Raw genomic sequence first — 17,276 nt, 5'->3', positions numbered from 1 at the left:
TGTTATGTGGTCAGGGCATGATGTGAGTGAGGGGTATGTGTGTCTGTATGTGGTCAGGGCATGATGTCAGTGTGGGTATTTGTGTGTCTGTTATGTGGTCAGGGCATGATGTGAGTGAGGACATTTGTGTGTCTGTTATGTGGTCAGGGCATGATGTGAGTGAGGGATATTTGTTTCTCTGTTATATATGGTCAGGGCATGATGTGAGTGAGGGGTATTTGTGTGTCTGTTATGTGGTCAGGGCATGATGTGAGTGAGGGTATTTGTGTCTGTTATGTGGTCAGGGTATGATGTGAGTGAGGGGTATTTGTTTGTCTGTTATATATGGTCAGGGCATGATGTGAGTGAGGGGTATTTGTGTGTCTGTTATGTGGTCAGGGCATGATGTGAGTGAGGACATTTGTGTGTCTGTTATGTGGTCAGGGCATGATGTGAGTGAGAGATATTTGTTTCTCTGTTATATATGGTCAGGGCATGATGTGAGTGAGGGGTATTTGTGTGTCTGTTATGTGGTCAGGGCATGATGTGAGTGAGGGTATTTGTGTCTGTTATGTGGTCAGGGTATGATGTGAGTGAGGGGTATTTGTGTCTGTTATGTGGTCAGGGCATGATGTGAGTGAAGGGTATTTGTGTCTGTTATGTGGTCAGGGTATGATGTGAGTGAGGGGTATTTGTGTCTGTTATGTGGTCAGGGTATGATGTGAGTGAGGGGTATTTGTGTGTCTGTATGTGGTCAGGGCATGATGTGAGTGAGGGGTATTTGTGTGTCTGTATGTGGTCAGGGCATGACGTGAGTGAGGGGTATTGGTGTCTTTTATGTGGTCAGGGCATGATGCGAGGGAGGGGTATCAGTGTCTGTTATGTGGTCAGGGCATGATGTGAGTGAGTGGTATTTGTGTGTCTGTTATGAGGTCAGGGCATGATGTGAGTGAGGGGTATTTGTGTGTCTGTTATGTGGTCAGAGCATGATGTGAGTGAGGGGTATTTTTGTCTGTTATGTGGTCAGGGCATGATGTGAGTGAGGGGTATTTGTGTGTCTGTTATGTGGTCAAGGCATGATATGTGAGGGGTATTTGTGTCTGTTATGTGGTCAGGGCATGATGTGAGTGAGGGGTATTTGTGTCTGCTATGTGGTCAGGGCATGATGTGAGTGAGTGGTATTTGTGTGTCTGTTATGTGGTCAGGGCATGATGTGAGTGAGTGGTATTTGTGTGTCTGTTATGTGGTCAGGGCATGATGTGAGTGAGGGGTATTTGTGTGTCTGTTATGTGGTCAGGGCATGATGTAAGTGAGGGGTATTTGTGTCTGTATGTGGTCAGGGCATGATGTCAGTGAGGGTATTTGTGTGTCTCTTATGTGGTCAGGGCATGATGTGAGTGAGGGGTATTTGTTTGTCTGTTAAGTGGTCAGGGCATGATGTGAGTGAGGGCTATTTGTGTGTCTGTTATGTGGTCAGGGCATGATGTGAGTGATGGCATTTGTGTGTCTGTTATGTGGTCAGGGCATGATGTGAGTGAGGGTATGTGTGTCTTATGTGGTCAGGGCATGGTGTGCGTGAGGTGTATTTGTGTGTCTGTTATGTGGTCAGGGTATGATGTGAGTGAGGGGTATTTGTGTGTCTGTTATGTGATCAGGGCATGATGTGACTGAGGTGTATTTGTGTCTGTTATGTGGTCAGGGCATGATGTGAGTGAGGGGTATTTGTGTCTGTTATGTGGTCAGGGCATGATGTGAGTGAGGGGTATTTGTGTGTCTGTTATGTGGTCAGGGCATGATGTGAGTGAGGGGTATTTGTGTGTCTGTTATCTGCTCAGGGTATGATGTGAGTGAGCGGTAATTGTGTCTGTTATGTGGTCAAGGCATGATGTGTAAGGGGTATTTGTGTCTGTTATGTGGTCAGGGCATGATGTGAGTGAGGGGTATTTGTGTGTCTGTATGTGGTCAGGGCATGATGTGAGAGAGGGGTATTTGTGTGTCTGTATGTGGTCAGGGCATGATGTGAGTGAGGGGTATTGGTGTCTTTTATATGGTCAGGGCATGATGTGAGTGAGGGGTATTTGTGTCTGTTATGTGGTCAGGGCATGATGTGAGTGAGTGGTATTTGTTTGTCTATTATGAGGTCAGGGCATGATGTGAGTGAGAGGTATTTGTGTGTCTGTTATGTGGTCAGAGCATGATGTGAGTGAGGGGTATTTGTGTCTGTTATGTGGTCAGGGCATGATGTGAGTGAGGGGTATTTGTGTGTCTGTTATGTGGTCAGGGCATGATGTGAGTGAGGGGTATTTGTGTGTCTGTATGTGGTCAGGGCATGATGTGAGAGAGGGGTATTTGTGTGTCTGTATGTGGTCAGGGCATGATGTGAGTGAGGGGTATTGGTGTCTTTTATGTGGTCAGGGCATGATGTGAGTGAGGGGTATCAGTGTCTGTTATGTGGTCAGGGCATGATGTGAGTGAGGGGTATTTGTGTCTGTTATGTGGTCAGGGCATGATGTGAGTGAGTGGTATTTGTTTGTCTATTATGAGGTCAGGGCATGATGTGAGTGAGAGGTATTTGTGTGTCTGTTATGTGGTCAGAGCATGATGTGAGTGAGGGGTATTTGTGTCTGTTATGTGGTCAGGGCATGATGTGAGTGAGGGGTATTTGTGTGTCTGTTATGTGGTCAGGGCATGATGTGAGTGAGTGGTATTTGTGTGTCTGTTATGTGGTCAGGGCATGATGTGAGTGAGGGGTATTTGTGTGTCTGTTATGTGGTCAGGGCATGATGTGAGTGAGGGGTATTTGTGTCTGTTATGTGGTCAGGGTATGATGTGAGTGAGGGGTATTTGTGTCTGTTATGTGGTCAGGGCATGATGTGAGTGAGGGGTATTTGTGTCTGTTATGCGGTCATGGCATGATGTGAGTGCAGGGTATTTGTGTGTCTGTTATGTGGTCAGGGCATGATGTGAGTGAGGGGTATTTGTGTGTCTGTTATCTGCTCAGGGTATGATGTGAGTGAGGGGTATTTGTGTCTGTTATGTGGTCAAGGCATGATGTGTAAGGGGTATTTGTGTCTGTTATGTGGTCAGGGCATGATGTGAGTGAGGTGTATTTGTGTGTCTCTTATGTGGTCAGGGCATGATGTGAGTGAGGGGTATGTGTGTCTGTTATGTGGTCATGGCATGATGTGAGTGAGGGGTATGTATGTCTGTATGTGGTCAGGGCATGATGTCAGTGTGGGTATTTGTATGTCTCTTATGTGGTCAGGGCATGATGTGAGTGAGGGATATTTGTTTCTCTGTTATATATGGTCAGGGCATGATGTGAGTGAGGGGTATTTGTGTGTCTGTTATGTGGTCAGGGCATGATGTGAGTGAGGGGTATTTGTGTGTCTGTTATCTGGTCAGGGCATGATGTGAGTGAGGGGTATTTGTGTGTCTGTTATGTGGTCAGGGCATGATGTGAGTGAGGGGTATTTGTGTCTGTTATGTGGTCAGGGCATGATGTGAGTGAGGGGTATCTGTGTGTCTGTTATGTGGTCAGGGCATGATGTGAGTGAGGGGTATTTGTGTGACTGTTATGTGGTCAGGGCATGATGTGAGTGAGGGTTATGTGTGTCTGTTATGTGGTCAGGGCATGATGTGAGTGAGGGGTATGTGTGTCTGTATGTGGTCAGGGCATGATGTCAGTGTGGGTATTTGTGTGTCTCTTATGTGGTCAGGGCATGATGTGAGTGAGGGATATTTGTTTGTCTGTTATATATGGTCAGGGCATGATGTGAGTGAGGGGTATTTGTGTGTCTGTTATGTGGTCAGGGCATGATGTGAGTGAGGACATTTGTGTGTCTGTTATGTTGTCAGGGCATGATTTGAGTGAGGGATATTTGTTTCTCTGTTATATATGGTCAGGGCATGATGTGAGTGAGGGGTATTTGTGTGTCTGTTATGTGGTCAGCGCATGATGTGAGTGAGGACATTTGTGTGTCTGTTATGTGTTCAGGGCATGATGTGAGTGAGGGGTATTTGTGTGTCTGTTATGTGGTCAGGGCATGATGTTAGTGAGGGTTATTTGTGTGACTGTTATGTGGTCAGGGCATGATGTGAGTGAGGGTTATGTGTGTCTGTTATGTGGTCAGGGCATGATGTGAGTGAGGGGTATGTGTGTCTGTATGTGGTCAGGGCATGATGTCAGTGTGGGTATTTGTGTGTCTGTTATGTGGTCAGGGCATGATGTGAGTGAGGACATTTGTGTGTCTGTTATGTGGTCAGGGCATGATGTGAGTGAGGGATATTTGTTTCTCTGTTATATATGGTCAGGGCATGATGTGAGTGAGGGGTATTTGTGTGTCTGTTATGTGGTCAGGGCATGATGTGAGTGAGGGTATTTGTGTCTGTTATGTGGTCAGGGTATGATGTGAGTGAGGGGTATTTGTTTGTCTGTTATATATGGTCAGGGCATGATGTGAGTGAGGGGTATTTGTGTGTCTGTTATGTGGTCAGGGCATGATGTGAGTGAGGACATTTGTGTGTCTGTTATGTGGTCAGGGCATGATGTGAGTGAGAGATATTTGTTTCTCTGTTATATATGGTCAGGGCATGATGTGAGTGAGGGGTATTTGTGTGTCTGTTATGTGGTCAGGGCATGATGTGAGTGAGGGTATTTGTGTCTGTTATGTGGTCAGGGTATGATGTGAGTGAGGGGTATTTGTGTCTGTTATGTGGTCAGGGCATGATGTGAGTGAAGGGTATTTGTGTCTGTTATGTGGTCAGGGTATGATGTGAGTGAGGGGTATTTGTGTCTGTTATGTGGTCAGGGTATGATGTGAGTGAGGGGTATTTGTGTGTCTGTATGTGGTCAGGGCATGATGTGAGTGAGGGGTATTTGTGTGTCTGTATGTGGTCAGGGCATGACGTGAGTGAGGGGTATTGGTGTCTTTTATGTGGTCAGGGCATGATGCGAGGGAGGGGTATCAGTGTCTGTTATGTGGTCAGGGCATGATGTGAGTGAGTGGTATTTGTGTGTCTGTTATGAGGTCAGGGCATGATGTGAGTGAGGGGTATTTGTGTGTCTGTTATGTGGTCAGAGCATGATGTGAGTGAGGGGTATTTTTGTCTGTTATGTGGTCAGGGCATGATGTGAGTGAGGGGTATTTGTGTGTCTGTTATGTGGTCAAGGCATGATATGTGAGGGGTATTTGTGTCTGTTATGTGGTCAGGGCATGATGTGAGTGAGGGGTATTTGTGTCTGCTATGTGGTCAGGGCATGATGTGAGTGAGTGGTATTTGTGTGTCTGTTATGTGGTCAGGGCATGATGTGAGTGAGTGGTATTTGTGTGTCTGTTATGTGGTCAGGGCATGATGTGAGTGAGGGGTATTTGTGTGTCTGTTATGTGGTCAGGGCATGATGTAAGTGAGGGGTATTTGTGTCTGTATGTGGTCAGGGCATGATGTCAGTGAGGGTATTTGTGTGTCTCTTATGTGGTCAGGGCATGATGTGAGTGAGGGGTATTTGTTTGTCTGTTAAGTGGTCAGGGCATGATGTGAGTGAGGGCTATTTGTGTGTCTGTTATGTGGTCAGGGCATGATGTGAGTGATGGCATTTGTGTGTCTGTTATGTGGTCAGGGCATGATGTGAGTGAGGGTATGTGTGTCTTATGTGGTCAGGGCATGGTGTGCGTGAGGTGTATTTGTGTGTCTGTTATGTGGTCAGGGTATGATGTGAGTGAGGGGTATTTGTGTGTCTGTTATGTGATCAGGGCATGATGTGACTGAGGTGTATTTGTGTCTGTTATGTGGTCAGGGCATGATGTGAGTGAGGGGTATTTGTGTCTGTTATGTGGTCAGGGCATGATGTGAGTGAGGGGTATTTGTGTGTCTGTTATGTGGTCAGGGCATGATGTGAGTGAGGGGTATTTGTGTGTCTGTTATCTGCTCAGGGTATGATGTGAGTGAGCGGTAATTGTGTCTGTTATGTGGTCAAGGCATGATGTGTAAGGGGTATTTGTGTCTGTTATGTGGTCAGGGCATGATGTGAGTGAGGGGTATTTGTGTCTGTTATGTGGTCAGGGCATGATCTGAGTGAGTGGTATTTCTGTGTCTGTTATGTGGTCAGGGCATGATGTGAGTGAGGGGTATTTGTGTGTCTGTTATGTGGTCAGGGCATGATGTGAGTGAGGGGTATTTGTGTGTCTGTTATGTGGTCAGGGCATGATGTGAGTGAGGGGTATTTGTGTCTGTTATGTGGTCTGGGCATGATGTGAGTGAGGGGTATTTGTGTGTCTGTTATGTGGTCAGGGCATGATGTGAGTGAGGGGTATTTGTGTGTCTCTTATGTGGTCAGGGCATGATGTGAGTGAGGGATATTTGTTTCTCTGTTATATATGGTCAGGGCATGATGTGAGTGAGGGGTATTTGTGTGTCTGTTATGTGGTCAGGAAATGATGTGAGTGAGGGTATTTGTGTCTGTTATGTGGTCAGGGTATGATGTGAGTGAGGGGTATTTGTGTCTGTCATGTGGTCAGGGCATGATGTGAGTGAGGGGTATTTGTGTCTGTTATGTGGTCAGGGTATGATGTGAGTGAGGGGTATTTGTGTGTCTGTATGTGGTCAGGGCATGATGTGAGAGAGGGGTATTTGTGTGTCTGTATGTGGTCAGGGCATGATGTGAGTGAGGGGTATTGGTGTCTTTTATGTGGTCAGGGCATGATGTGAGTGAGGGGTATTAGTGTCTGTTATGTGGTCAGGGCATGATGTGAGTGAGGGGTATTTGTGTCTGTTATGTGGTCAGGGCATGATGTGAGTGAGTGGTATTTGTGTGTCTGTTATGAGGTCAGGGCATGATGTGAGTGAGGGGTATTTTTGTGTCTGTTATGTGGTCAGAGCATGATGTGAGTGAGGGGTATTTGTGTCTGTTATTTGGTCAGGGCATGATGTGAGTGAGGGGTATTTGTGTGTCTGTTATGTGGTCAAGGCATGATGTGTGAGGGGTATTTGTGTCTGTTATGTGGTCAGGGCATGATGTGAGTGAGGGGTATTTGTGTCTGTTATCTGGTTAGGGCATGATGTGAGTGAGAGTTATTTGTGTGTCTGTTTTGTGGTCAGGGCATGATGTGAGTGAGGGGTATATGTGTGTCTGTTATCTGGTCAGGGTATGATGTGAGTGAGGGGTATTTGTGTCTGTTATGTGGTCAGGGCATGATGTGAGTGAGGGGTATTTGTGTGTCTTTTATGTGGTCAGGGCATGATGTGAGTGGTATTTGTGTTTCTGTTATGTGGTCAGGGTATGATGTGAGTGAGGGTATTTGTGTGTCTGTATGTGGTCAGGGCATGATGTGAGTGAGAGGTATTTGTGTCTGTTATGTGGTCAGGGCATGATGTGAGTGAGGGGTATTTGTGTCTGTTATGTGGTCAGGGCATGATGTGAGTGAGGGGTATTTGTGTCTGTTATGTGGTCAGGGTATGATGTGAGTGAGGGGTATTTGTGTATCTGTATGTGGTCAGGGCATGATGTGAGTGAGGTGTATTTGTGTGTCTGTTATGTGGTCAGGGCATGATGTGAGTGAGGGGTATTTGTGTGTCTGTTATGTGGTCAGGGCATGATGTGAGTGAGGTGTATTTGTGTGTCTGTTATGTGTACAGGGCATGATGTGAGTGAGGGATATTTGTGTGTCTGTTATGAGGTCAAGGCATGATGTGAGTGAGGGGTATTTGTGTGTCTGTATGTGGTCAGAGCATGATGTGAGTGAGGGGTATTTGTGTCTGTTATGTGGTCAGGGAATGATGTGAGTGAGGGGAATTTTTGTGTCTGTTATGTGGTCAGGGCATGAAGTGAGTGAGGGGTATTTGTGTCTGTTATGTGGTCAGGGCATGATGTGAGTGAGGGGTATTTGTGTCTGTTATGTGGTCAGGGTATGATGTGAGTGAGGGTATTTGTGTCTGTTATGTGGCCAGGGCATGATGTGAGTGAGGGGTATTTGTGTCTGTTATGTGGTTAGGGCATGATGTGAGTGAGGGGTATTTGTGTGTCTGTATGTGGTCAGGGCATGATGTGAGTGAGGGGTATTTGTGTCTGTTATGTGGTCAGGGAATGATGTGAGTGAGGGGAATTTTTGTGTCTGTTATGTGGTCAGGGCATGAAGTGAGTGGTATTTGTGTATCTGTTATGTGGTCAGGGCATGATGTGAGTGAGGGGTATTTGTGTCTGTTATGTGGTCAGGGAATGATGTGAGTGAGGGGTATTTGTGTGTCTTTTATGTGGTCAGGGCATGATGTGAGTGGTATTTGTGTATCTGTTATGTGGTCAGGGCATGATGTGAGTGAGGGGTATTTGTGTCTGTTATGTGGTCAGGGCATGATGTGAGTGAGCGGTATTTGTGTCTGTTATGTGGTCAGGGTATGATGTGAGTGAGGTGTATTTGTGTGTCTGTATGTGGTCAGGGCATGATGTGAGTGAGGTGTATTTGTGTGTCTGTTATGTGGTCAGGGCATGATGTGAGTGAGGGGTATTTGTGTGTCTGTTATGTGGTCAGGGCATGATGTGAGTGAGGGGTATTTGTGTGTCTGTTATGTGGTCAGGGCATGATATGAGTGAGGGGTATTTGTGTGTCTGTTATGTGGTCAAGGCATGATGTGAGTGAGGGGTATTTGTGTGTCTGTATGTGGTCAGGGCATGATGTGAGTGAGGGGTATTTGTGTCTGTTATGTGGTCAGGGAATGATGTGAGTGAGGGGAATTTTTGTGTCTGTTATGTGGTCAGGGCATGAAGTGAGTGAGGGGTATTTGTGTCTGTTATGTGGTTAGGGCATGATGTGAGTGAGAGTTATTTGTGTGTCTGTTATGTGGTCAGGGCATGATGTGAGTGAGGGGTATTTGTGTGTCTGTTATGTGGTCAGGGCATGATGTGAGTGAGGGGTATTTGTGTCTGTTATGTGGTCAGGGCATGATGTGAGTGAGGGGTATTTGTGTGTCTGTTATGTGGTCAGGGCATGATGTGAGTGAGGGGTATATGTGTGACTGTTATGTGGTCAGGGCATGATGTGAGTGAGGGTTATGTGTGTCTGTTATGTGGTCAGGGCATGATGTGAGTGAGGGGTATGTTTGTCTGCATGTGGTCAGGGCATGATGTCAGTGTGGGTATTTGTGTGTCTCTTATGTGGTCAGGGCATGATGTGAGTGAGGGATATTTGTTTGTCTGTTATATATGGTCAGGGCATGATGTGAGTGAGGGGTATTTGTGTGTCTGTTATGTGGTCAGGGCATGATGTGATTGAGGGATATTTGTTTCTCTGTTATATATGGTCAGGGCATGATGTGAGTGAGGGGTATTTGTGTGTCTGTTATGTGGTCAGGGCATGATGTGAGTGAGGGTATTTGTGTCTGTTATGTGGTCAGGGTATGATGTGAGTGAGGGGTATTTGTGTCTGTTATGTGGTCAGGGAATGATGTGAGTGAGGGGAATTTTTGTGTCTGTTATGTGGTCAGGGCATGATGTGAGTGAGGGGTATTTGTTTGTCTGTTATATATGGTCAGGGCATGATGTGAGTGAGGGGTATTTGTGTGTCTGTTATGTGGTCAGGGCATGATGTGAGTGAGGACATTTGTGTGTCTGTTATGTGTTCAGGGCATGATGTGAGTGAGGGGTATTTGTGTGTCTGTAATGTGGTCAGGGCATGATGTGAGTGAGGGTTATTTGTGTGACTGTTATGTGGTCAGGGCATGATGTGAGTGAGGGTTATGTGTGTCTGTTATGTGGTCAGGGCATGATGTGAGTGAGGGGTATGTGTGTCTGTATGTGGTCAGGGCATGATGTCAGTGTGGGTATTTGTGTATCTCTCATGTGGTCAGGGCATGATGGTAGTGAGGGATATTTGTTTGTCTGTTATATATGGTCAGGGCATGATGTGAGTGAGGGGTATTTGTGTGTCTGTTATGTGGTCAGGGCATGATGTGAGTGAGGACATTTGTGTGTCTGTTATGTGGTCAGGGCATGATGTGAGTGACGGATATTTGTTTCTCTGTTATATATGGTCAGGGCATGATGTGAGTGAGGGGTATTTGTGTGTCTGTTATGTGGTCAGGGCATGATGTGAGTGAGGGTATTTGTGTCTGTTATGTGGTCAGGGTATGATGTGAGTGAGGGGTATTTGTTTGTCTGTTATATATGGTCAGGGCATGATGTGAGTGAGGGGTATTTGTGTGTCTGTTATGTGGTCAGGTCATGATGTGAGTGAGGACATTTGTGTGTCTGTTATGTGGTCAGGGCATGATGTGAGTGAGGGATATTTGTTTCTCTGTTATATATGGTCAGGGCATGATGTGAGTGAGGGGTATTTGTGTGTCTGTTATGTGGTCAGGGCATGATGTGAGTGAGGGTATTTGTGTCTGTTATGTGGTCAGGGTATGATGTGAGTGAGGGGTATTTGTGTCTGTTATGTGGTCAGGGCATGATGTGAGTGAGGGGTATTTGTGTCTGTTATGTGGTCAGGGTATGATGTGAGTGAGGGGTATTTGTGTGTCTGTATGTGGTCAGGGCATGATGTGAGCGAGGGGTATTTGTGTGTCTGTATGTGGTCAGGGCATGATGTGAGTGAGGGGTATTGGTGTCTTTTATGTGGTCAAGGCATGATGCGAGTGAGGGGTATCAGTGTCTGTTATGTGGTCAGGGCATGATGTGAGTGAGTGGTATTTGTGTGTCTGTTATGAGGTCAGGGCATGATGTGAGTGAGGGGTATTTGTGTCTGTTATGTGGTCAGGGCATGATGTGAGTGAGGGGTATTTGTGTCTGTTATGTGGTCAGGGTATGATGTGAGTGAGGGGTATTTGTGTCTGTTATGTGGTCAGGGTATGATGTGAGTGAGGGGTATTTGTGTGTCTGTATGTGGTCAGGGAATGATGTGAGTGAGGGGTATTTGTGTGTCTGTATGTGGTCAGGGCATGATGTGAGTGAGGGGTATTGGTGTCTTTTATGTGGTCAGGGCATGATGCGAGGGAGGGGTATCAGTGTCTGTTATGTGGTCAGGGCATGATGTGAGTGAGTGGTATTTGTGTGTCTGTTATGAGGTCAGGGCATGATGTGAGTGAGGGGTATTTGTGTGTCTGTTATGTGGTCAGAGCATGATGTGAGTGAGGGGTATTTTTGTCTGTTATGTGGTCAGGGCATGATGTGAGTGAGGGGTATTTGTGTGTCTGTTATGTGGTCAAGGCATGATATGTGAGGGGTATTTGTGTCTGTTATGTGGTCAGGGCATGATGTGAGTGAGGGGTATTTGTGTCTGCTATGTGGTCAGGGCATGATGTGAGTGAGTGGTATTTGTGTGTCTGTTATGTGGTCAGGGCATGATGTGAGAGAGTGGTATTTGTGTGTCTGTTATGTGGTCAGGGCATGATGTGAGTGAGGGGTATTTGTGTGTCTGTTATGTGGTCAGGGCATGATGTGAGTGAGGGGTATTTGTGTCTGCATGTGGTCAGGGCATGATGTCAGTGAGGGTATTTGTGTGTCTCTTATGTGGTCAGGGCATGATGTGAGTGAGGGGTATTTGTTTGTCTGTTAAGTGGTCAGGGCATGATGTGAGTGAGGGCTATTTGTGTGTCTGTTATGTGGTCAGGGCATGATGTGAGTTATGGCATTTGTGTGTCTGTTATGTGGTCAGGGCATGATGTGAGTGAGGGTATGTGTGTCTTATGTGGTCAGGGCATGGTGTGCGTGAGGTGTATTTGTGTGTCTGTTATGTGGTCAGGGTATGATGTGAGTGAGGGGTATTTGTGTGTCTGTTATGTGATCAGGGCATGATGTGACTGAGGTGTATTTGTGTCTGTTATGTGGTCAGGGCATGATGTGAGTGAGGGGTATTTGTGTCTGTTATGTGGTCAGGGCATGATGTGAGTGAGGGGTATTTGTGTGTCTGTTATGTGGTCAGGGCATGATGTGAGTGAGGGGTATTTGTGTGTCTGTTATCTGCTCAGGGTATGATGTGAGTGAGCGGTAATTGTGTCTGTTATGTGGTCAAGGTATGATGTGTAAGGGGTATTTGTGTCTGTTATGTGGTCAGGGCATGATCTGAGTGAGTGGTATTTCTGTGTCTGTTATGTGGTCAGGGCATGATGTGAGTGAGGGGTATTTGTGTGTCTGTTATGTGGTCAGGGCATGATGTGAGTGAGGGGTATTTGTGTGTCTGTTATGTGGTCAGGGCATGATGTGAGTGAGGGGTATTTGTGTCTGTTATGTGGTCAGGGCATGATGTGAGTGAGGGGTATTTGTGTGTCTGTTATGTGGTCAGGGCATGATGTGAGTGAGGGGTATTTGTGTGTCTCTTATGTGGTCAGGGCATGATGTGAGTGAGGGATATTTGTTTCTCTGTTATATATGGTCAGGGCATGATGTGAGTGAGGGGTATTTGTGTGTCTGTTATGTGGTCAGGGAATGATGTGAGTGAGGGTATTTGTGTCTGTTATGTGGTCAGGGTATGATGTGAGTGAGGGGTATTTGTGTCTGTCATGTGGTCAGGGCATGATGTGAGTGAGGGGTATTTGTGTCTGTTATGTGGTCAGGGTATGATGTGAGTGAGGGGTATTTGTGTGTCTGTATGTGGTCAGGGCATGATGTGAGAGAGGGGTATTTGTGTGTCTGTATGTGGTCAGGGCATGATGTGAGTGAGGGGTATTGGTGTCTTTTATGTGGTCAGGGCATGATGTGAGTGAGGGGTATCAGTGTCTGTTATGTGGTCAGGGCATGATGTGAGTGAGGGGTATTTGTGTCTGTTATGTGGTCAGGGCATGATGTGAGTGAGTGGTATTTGTTTGTCTATTATGAGGTCAGGGCATGATGTGAGTGAGAGGTATTTGTGTGTCTGTTATGTGGTCAGAGCATGATGTGAGTGAGGGGTATTTGTGTCTGTTATGTGGTCAGGGCATGATGTGAGTGAGGGGTATTTGTGTGTCTGTTATGTGGTCAGGGCATGATGTGAGTGAGTGGTATTTGTGTGTCTGTTATGTGGTCAGGGCATGATGTGAGTGAGGGGTATTTGTGTGTCTGTTATGTGGTCAGGGCATGATGTGAGTGAGGGGTATTTGTGTCTGTTATGTGGTCAGGGTATGATGTGAGTGAGGGGTATTTGTGTCTGTTATGTGGTCAGGGCATGATGTGAGTGAGGGGTATTTGTGTCTGTTATGCGGTCATGGCATGATGTGAGTGCAGGGTATTTGTGTGTCTGTTATGTGGTCAGGGCATGATGTGAGTGAGGGGTATTTGTGTGTCTGTTATCTGCTCAGGGTATGATGTGAGTGAGGGGTATTTGTGTCTGTTATGTGGTCAAGGCATGATGTGTAAGGGGTATTTGTGTCTGTTATGTGGTCAGGGCATGATGTGAGTGAGGTGTATTTGTGTGTCTCTTATGTGGTCAGGGCATGATGTGAGTGAGGGGTATGTGTGTCTGTTATGTGGTCATGGCATGATGTGAGTGAGGGGTATGTGTGTCTGTATGTGGTCAGGGCATGATGTCAGTGTGGGTATTTGTATGTCTCTTATGTGGTCAGGGCATGATGTGAGTGAGGGATATTTGTTTCTCTGTTATATATGGTCAGGGCATGATGTGAGTGAGGGGTATTTGTGTGTCTGTTATGTGGTCAGGGCATGATGTGAGTGAGGGGTATTTGTGTGTCTGTTATCTGGTCAGGGCATGATGTGAGTGAGGGGTATTTGTGTGTCTGTTATGTGGTCAGGGCATGATGTGAGTGAGGGGTATTTGTGTCTGTTATGTGGTCAGGGCATGATGTGAGTGAGGGGTATTTGTGTGTCTGTTATGTGGTCAGGGCATGATGTGAGTGAGGGGTATTTGTGTGACTGTTATGTGGTCAGGGCATGATGTGAGTGAGGGTTATGTGTGTCTGTTATGTGGTCAGGGCATGATGTGAGTGAGGGGTATGTGTGTCTGTATGTGGTCAGGGCATGATGTCAGTGTGGGTATTTGTGTGTCTCTTATGTGGTCAGGGCATGATGTGAGTGAGGGATATTTGTTTGTCTGTTATATATGGTCAGGGCATGATGTGAGTGAGGGGTATTTGTGTGTCTGTTATGTGGTCAGGGCATGATGTGAGTGAGGACATTTGTGTGTCTGTTATGTTGTCAGGGCATGATTTGAGTGAGGGATATTTGTTTCTCTGTTATATATGGTGAGGGCATGATGTGAGTGAGGGGTATTTGTGTGTCTGTTATGTGGTCAGCGCATGATGTGAGTGAGGACATTTGTGTGTCTGTTATGTGTTCAGGGCATGATGTGAGTGAGGGGTATTTGTGTGTCTGTTATGTGGTCAGGGCATGATGTTAGTGAGGGTTATTTGTGTGACTGTTATGTGGTCAGGGCATGATGTGAGTGAGGGTTATGTGTGTCTGTTATGTGGTCAGGGCATGATGTGAGTGAGGGGTATGTGTGTCTGTATGTGGTCAGGGCATGATGTCAGTGTGGGTATTTGTGTGTCTCTTATGTGGTCAGGGCATGATGTGAGTGAGGGATATTTGTTTGTCTGTTATATATGGTCAGGGCATGATGTGAGTGAGGGGTATTTGTGTGTCTGTTATGTGGTCAGGGCATGATGTGAGTGAGGACATTTGTGTGTCTGTTATGTGGTCAGGGCATGATGTGAGTGAGGGATATTTGTTTCTCTGTTATATATGGTCAGGGCATGATGTGAGTGAGGGGTATTTGTGTGTCTGTTATGTGGTCAGGGCATGATGTGAGTGAGGGTATTTGTGTCTGTTATGTAGTCAGGGTATGATGTGAGCGAGGGGTATTTGTTTGTCTGTTATATATGGTCAGGGCATGATGTGAGTGAGGGGTATTTGTGTGTCTGTTATGTGGTCAGGGCATGATGTGAGTGAGGACATTTGTGTGTCTGTTATGTGGTCAGGGCATGATGTGAGTGAGAGATATTTGTTTCTCTGTTATATATGGTCAGGGCATGATGTGAGTGAGGGGTATTTGTGTGTGTCTGTTATGTGGTCAGGGCATGATGTGAGTGAGGGTATTTGTGTCTGTTATGTGGTCAGGGTATGATGTGAGTGAGGGGTATTTGTGTCTGTTATGTGGTCAGGGCATGATGTGAGTGAAGGGTATTTGTGTCTGTTATGTGGTCAGGGTATGATGTGAGTGAGGGGTATTTGTGTCTGTTATGTGGTCAGGGTATGATGTGAGTGAGGGGTATTTGTGTGTCTGTATGTGGTCAGGGCATGATGTGAGTGAGGGGTATTTGTGTGTCTGTATGTGGTCAGGGCATGATGTGAGTGAGGGATATTGGTGTCTTTTATGTGGTCAGGGCATGATGCGAGGGAGGGGTATCAGTGTCTGTTATGTGGTCAGGGCATGATGTGAGTGAGTGGTATTTGTGTGTCTGTTATGAGGTCAGGGCATGATGTGAGTGAGGGGTATTTGTGTGTCTGTTATGTGGTCAGAGCAAGATGTGAGTGAGGGGTATTTTTGTCTGTTATGTGGTCAGGGCATGATGTGAGTGAGGGGTATTTGTGTGTCTGTTATGTGGTCAAGGCATGATATGTGAGGGGTATTTGTGTCTGTTATGTGGTCAGGGCATGATGTGAGTGAGGGGTATTTGTGTCTGCTATGTGGTCAGGGCATGATGTGAGTGAGTGGTATTTGTGTGTCTGTTATGTGGTCAGGGCATGATGTGAGTGAGTGGTATTTGTGTGTCTGTTATGTGGTCAGGGCATGATGTGAGTGAGGGGTATTTGTGTGTCTGTTATGTGGTCAGGGCATGATGTAAGTGAGGGGTATTTGTGTCTGTATGTGGTCAGGGCATGATGTCAGTGAGGGTATTTGTGTGTCTCTTATGTGGTCAGGGCATGATGTGAGTGAGGGGTATTTGTTTGTCTGTTAAGTGGTCAGGGCATGATGTGAGTGAGGGCTATTTGTGTGTCTGTTATGTGGTCAGGGCATGATGTGAGTGATGGCATTTGTGTGTCTGTTATGTGGTCAGGGCATGATGTGAGTGAGGGTATGTGTGTCTTATGTGGTCAGGGTATGGTGTGCGTGAGGTGTATTTGTGTGTCTGTTATGTGGTCAGGGTATGATGTGAGTGAGGGGTATTTGTGTGTCTGTTATGTGATCAGGGCATGATGTGACTGAGGTGTATTTGTGTCTGTTATGTGGTCAGGGCATGATGTGAGTGAGGGGTATTTGTGTCTGTTATGTGGTCAGGGCATGATGTGAGTGAGGGGTATTTGTGTGTCTGTTATGTGGTCAGGGCATGATGTGAGTGAGGGGTATTTGTGTGTCTGTTATCTGCTCAGGGTATGATGTGAGTGAGCGGTAATTGTGTCTGTTATGTGGTCAAGGCATGATGTGTAAGGGGTATTTGTGTCTGTTATGTGGTCAGGGCATGATGTGAGTGAGGGGTATTTGTGTCTGTTATGTGGTCAGGGCATGATCTGAGTGAGTGGTATTTCTGTGTCTGTTATGTGGTCAGGGCATGATGTGAGTGAGGGGTATTTGTGTGTCTGTTATGTGGTCAGGGCATGATGTGAGTGAGGGGTATTTGTGTGTCTGTTATGTGGTCAGGGCATGATGTGAGTGAGGGGTATTTGTGTCTGTTATGTGGTCTGGGCATGATGTGAGTGAGGGGTATTTGTGTGTCTGTTATGTGGTCAGGGCATGATGTGAGTGAGGGGTATTTGTGTGTCTGTTATGTGGTCAGGGAATGATGTGAGTGAGGGTATTTGTGTCTGTTATGTGGTCAGGGTATGATGTGAGTGAGGGGTATTTGTGTCTGTCATGTGGTCAGGGCATGATGTGAGTGAGGGGTATTTGTGTCTGTTATGTGGTCAGGGTATGATGTGAGTGAGGGGTATTTGTGTGTCTGTATGTGGTCAGGGCATGATGTGAGAGAGGGGTATTTGTGTGTCTGTATGTGGTCAGGGCATGATGTGAGTGACGGGTATTGGTGTCTTTTATGTGGTCAGGGCATGATGTGAGTGAGGGGTATTAGTGTCTGTTATGTGGTCAGGGCATGATGTGAGTGAGGGGTATTTGTGTCTGTTATGTGGTCAGGGCATGATGTGAGTGAGTGGTATTTGTGTGTCTGTTATGAGGTCAGGGCATGATGTGAGTGAGGGGTATTTTTGTGTCTGTTATGTGGTCAGAGCATGATGTGAGTGAGGGGTATTTGTGTCTGTTATTTGGTCAGGGCATGATGTGAGTGAGGGGTATTTGTGTGTCTGTTATGTGGTCAAGGCATGATGTGTGAGGGGTATTTGTGTCTGTTATGTGGTCAGGGCATGATGTGAGTGAGGGGTATTT

This window comes from Taudactylus pleione, unplaced genomic scaffold, assembly GCF_031769625.1.
Source record: "Taudactylus pleione unplaced genomic scaffold, aTauple2 ptg000005l, whole genome shotgun sequence".
Taxonomy (NCBI): Eukaryota; Metazoa; Chordata; class Amphibia; order Anura; family Myobatrachidae; genus Taudactylus; species Taudactylus pleione.
The sequence above is the reverse complement of the archived record's forward strand: the minus strand, read 5'-3'. Positions refer to the sequence as shown.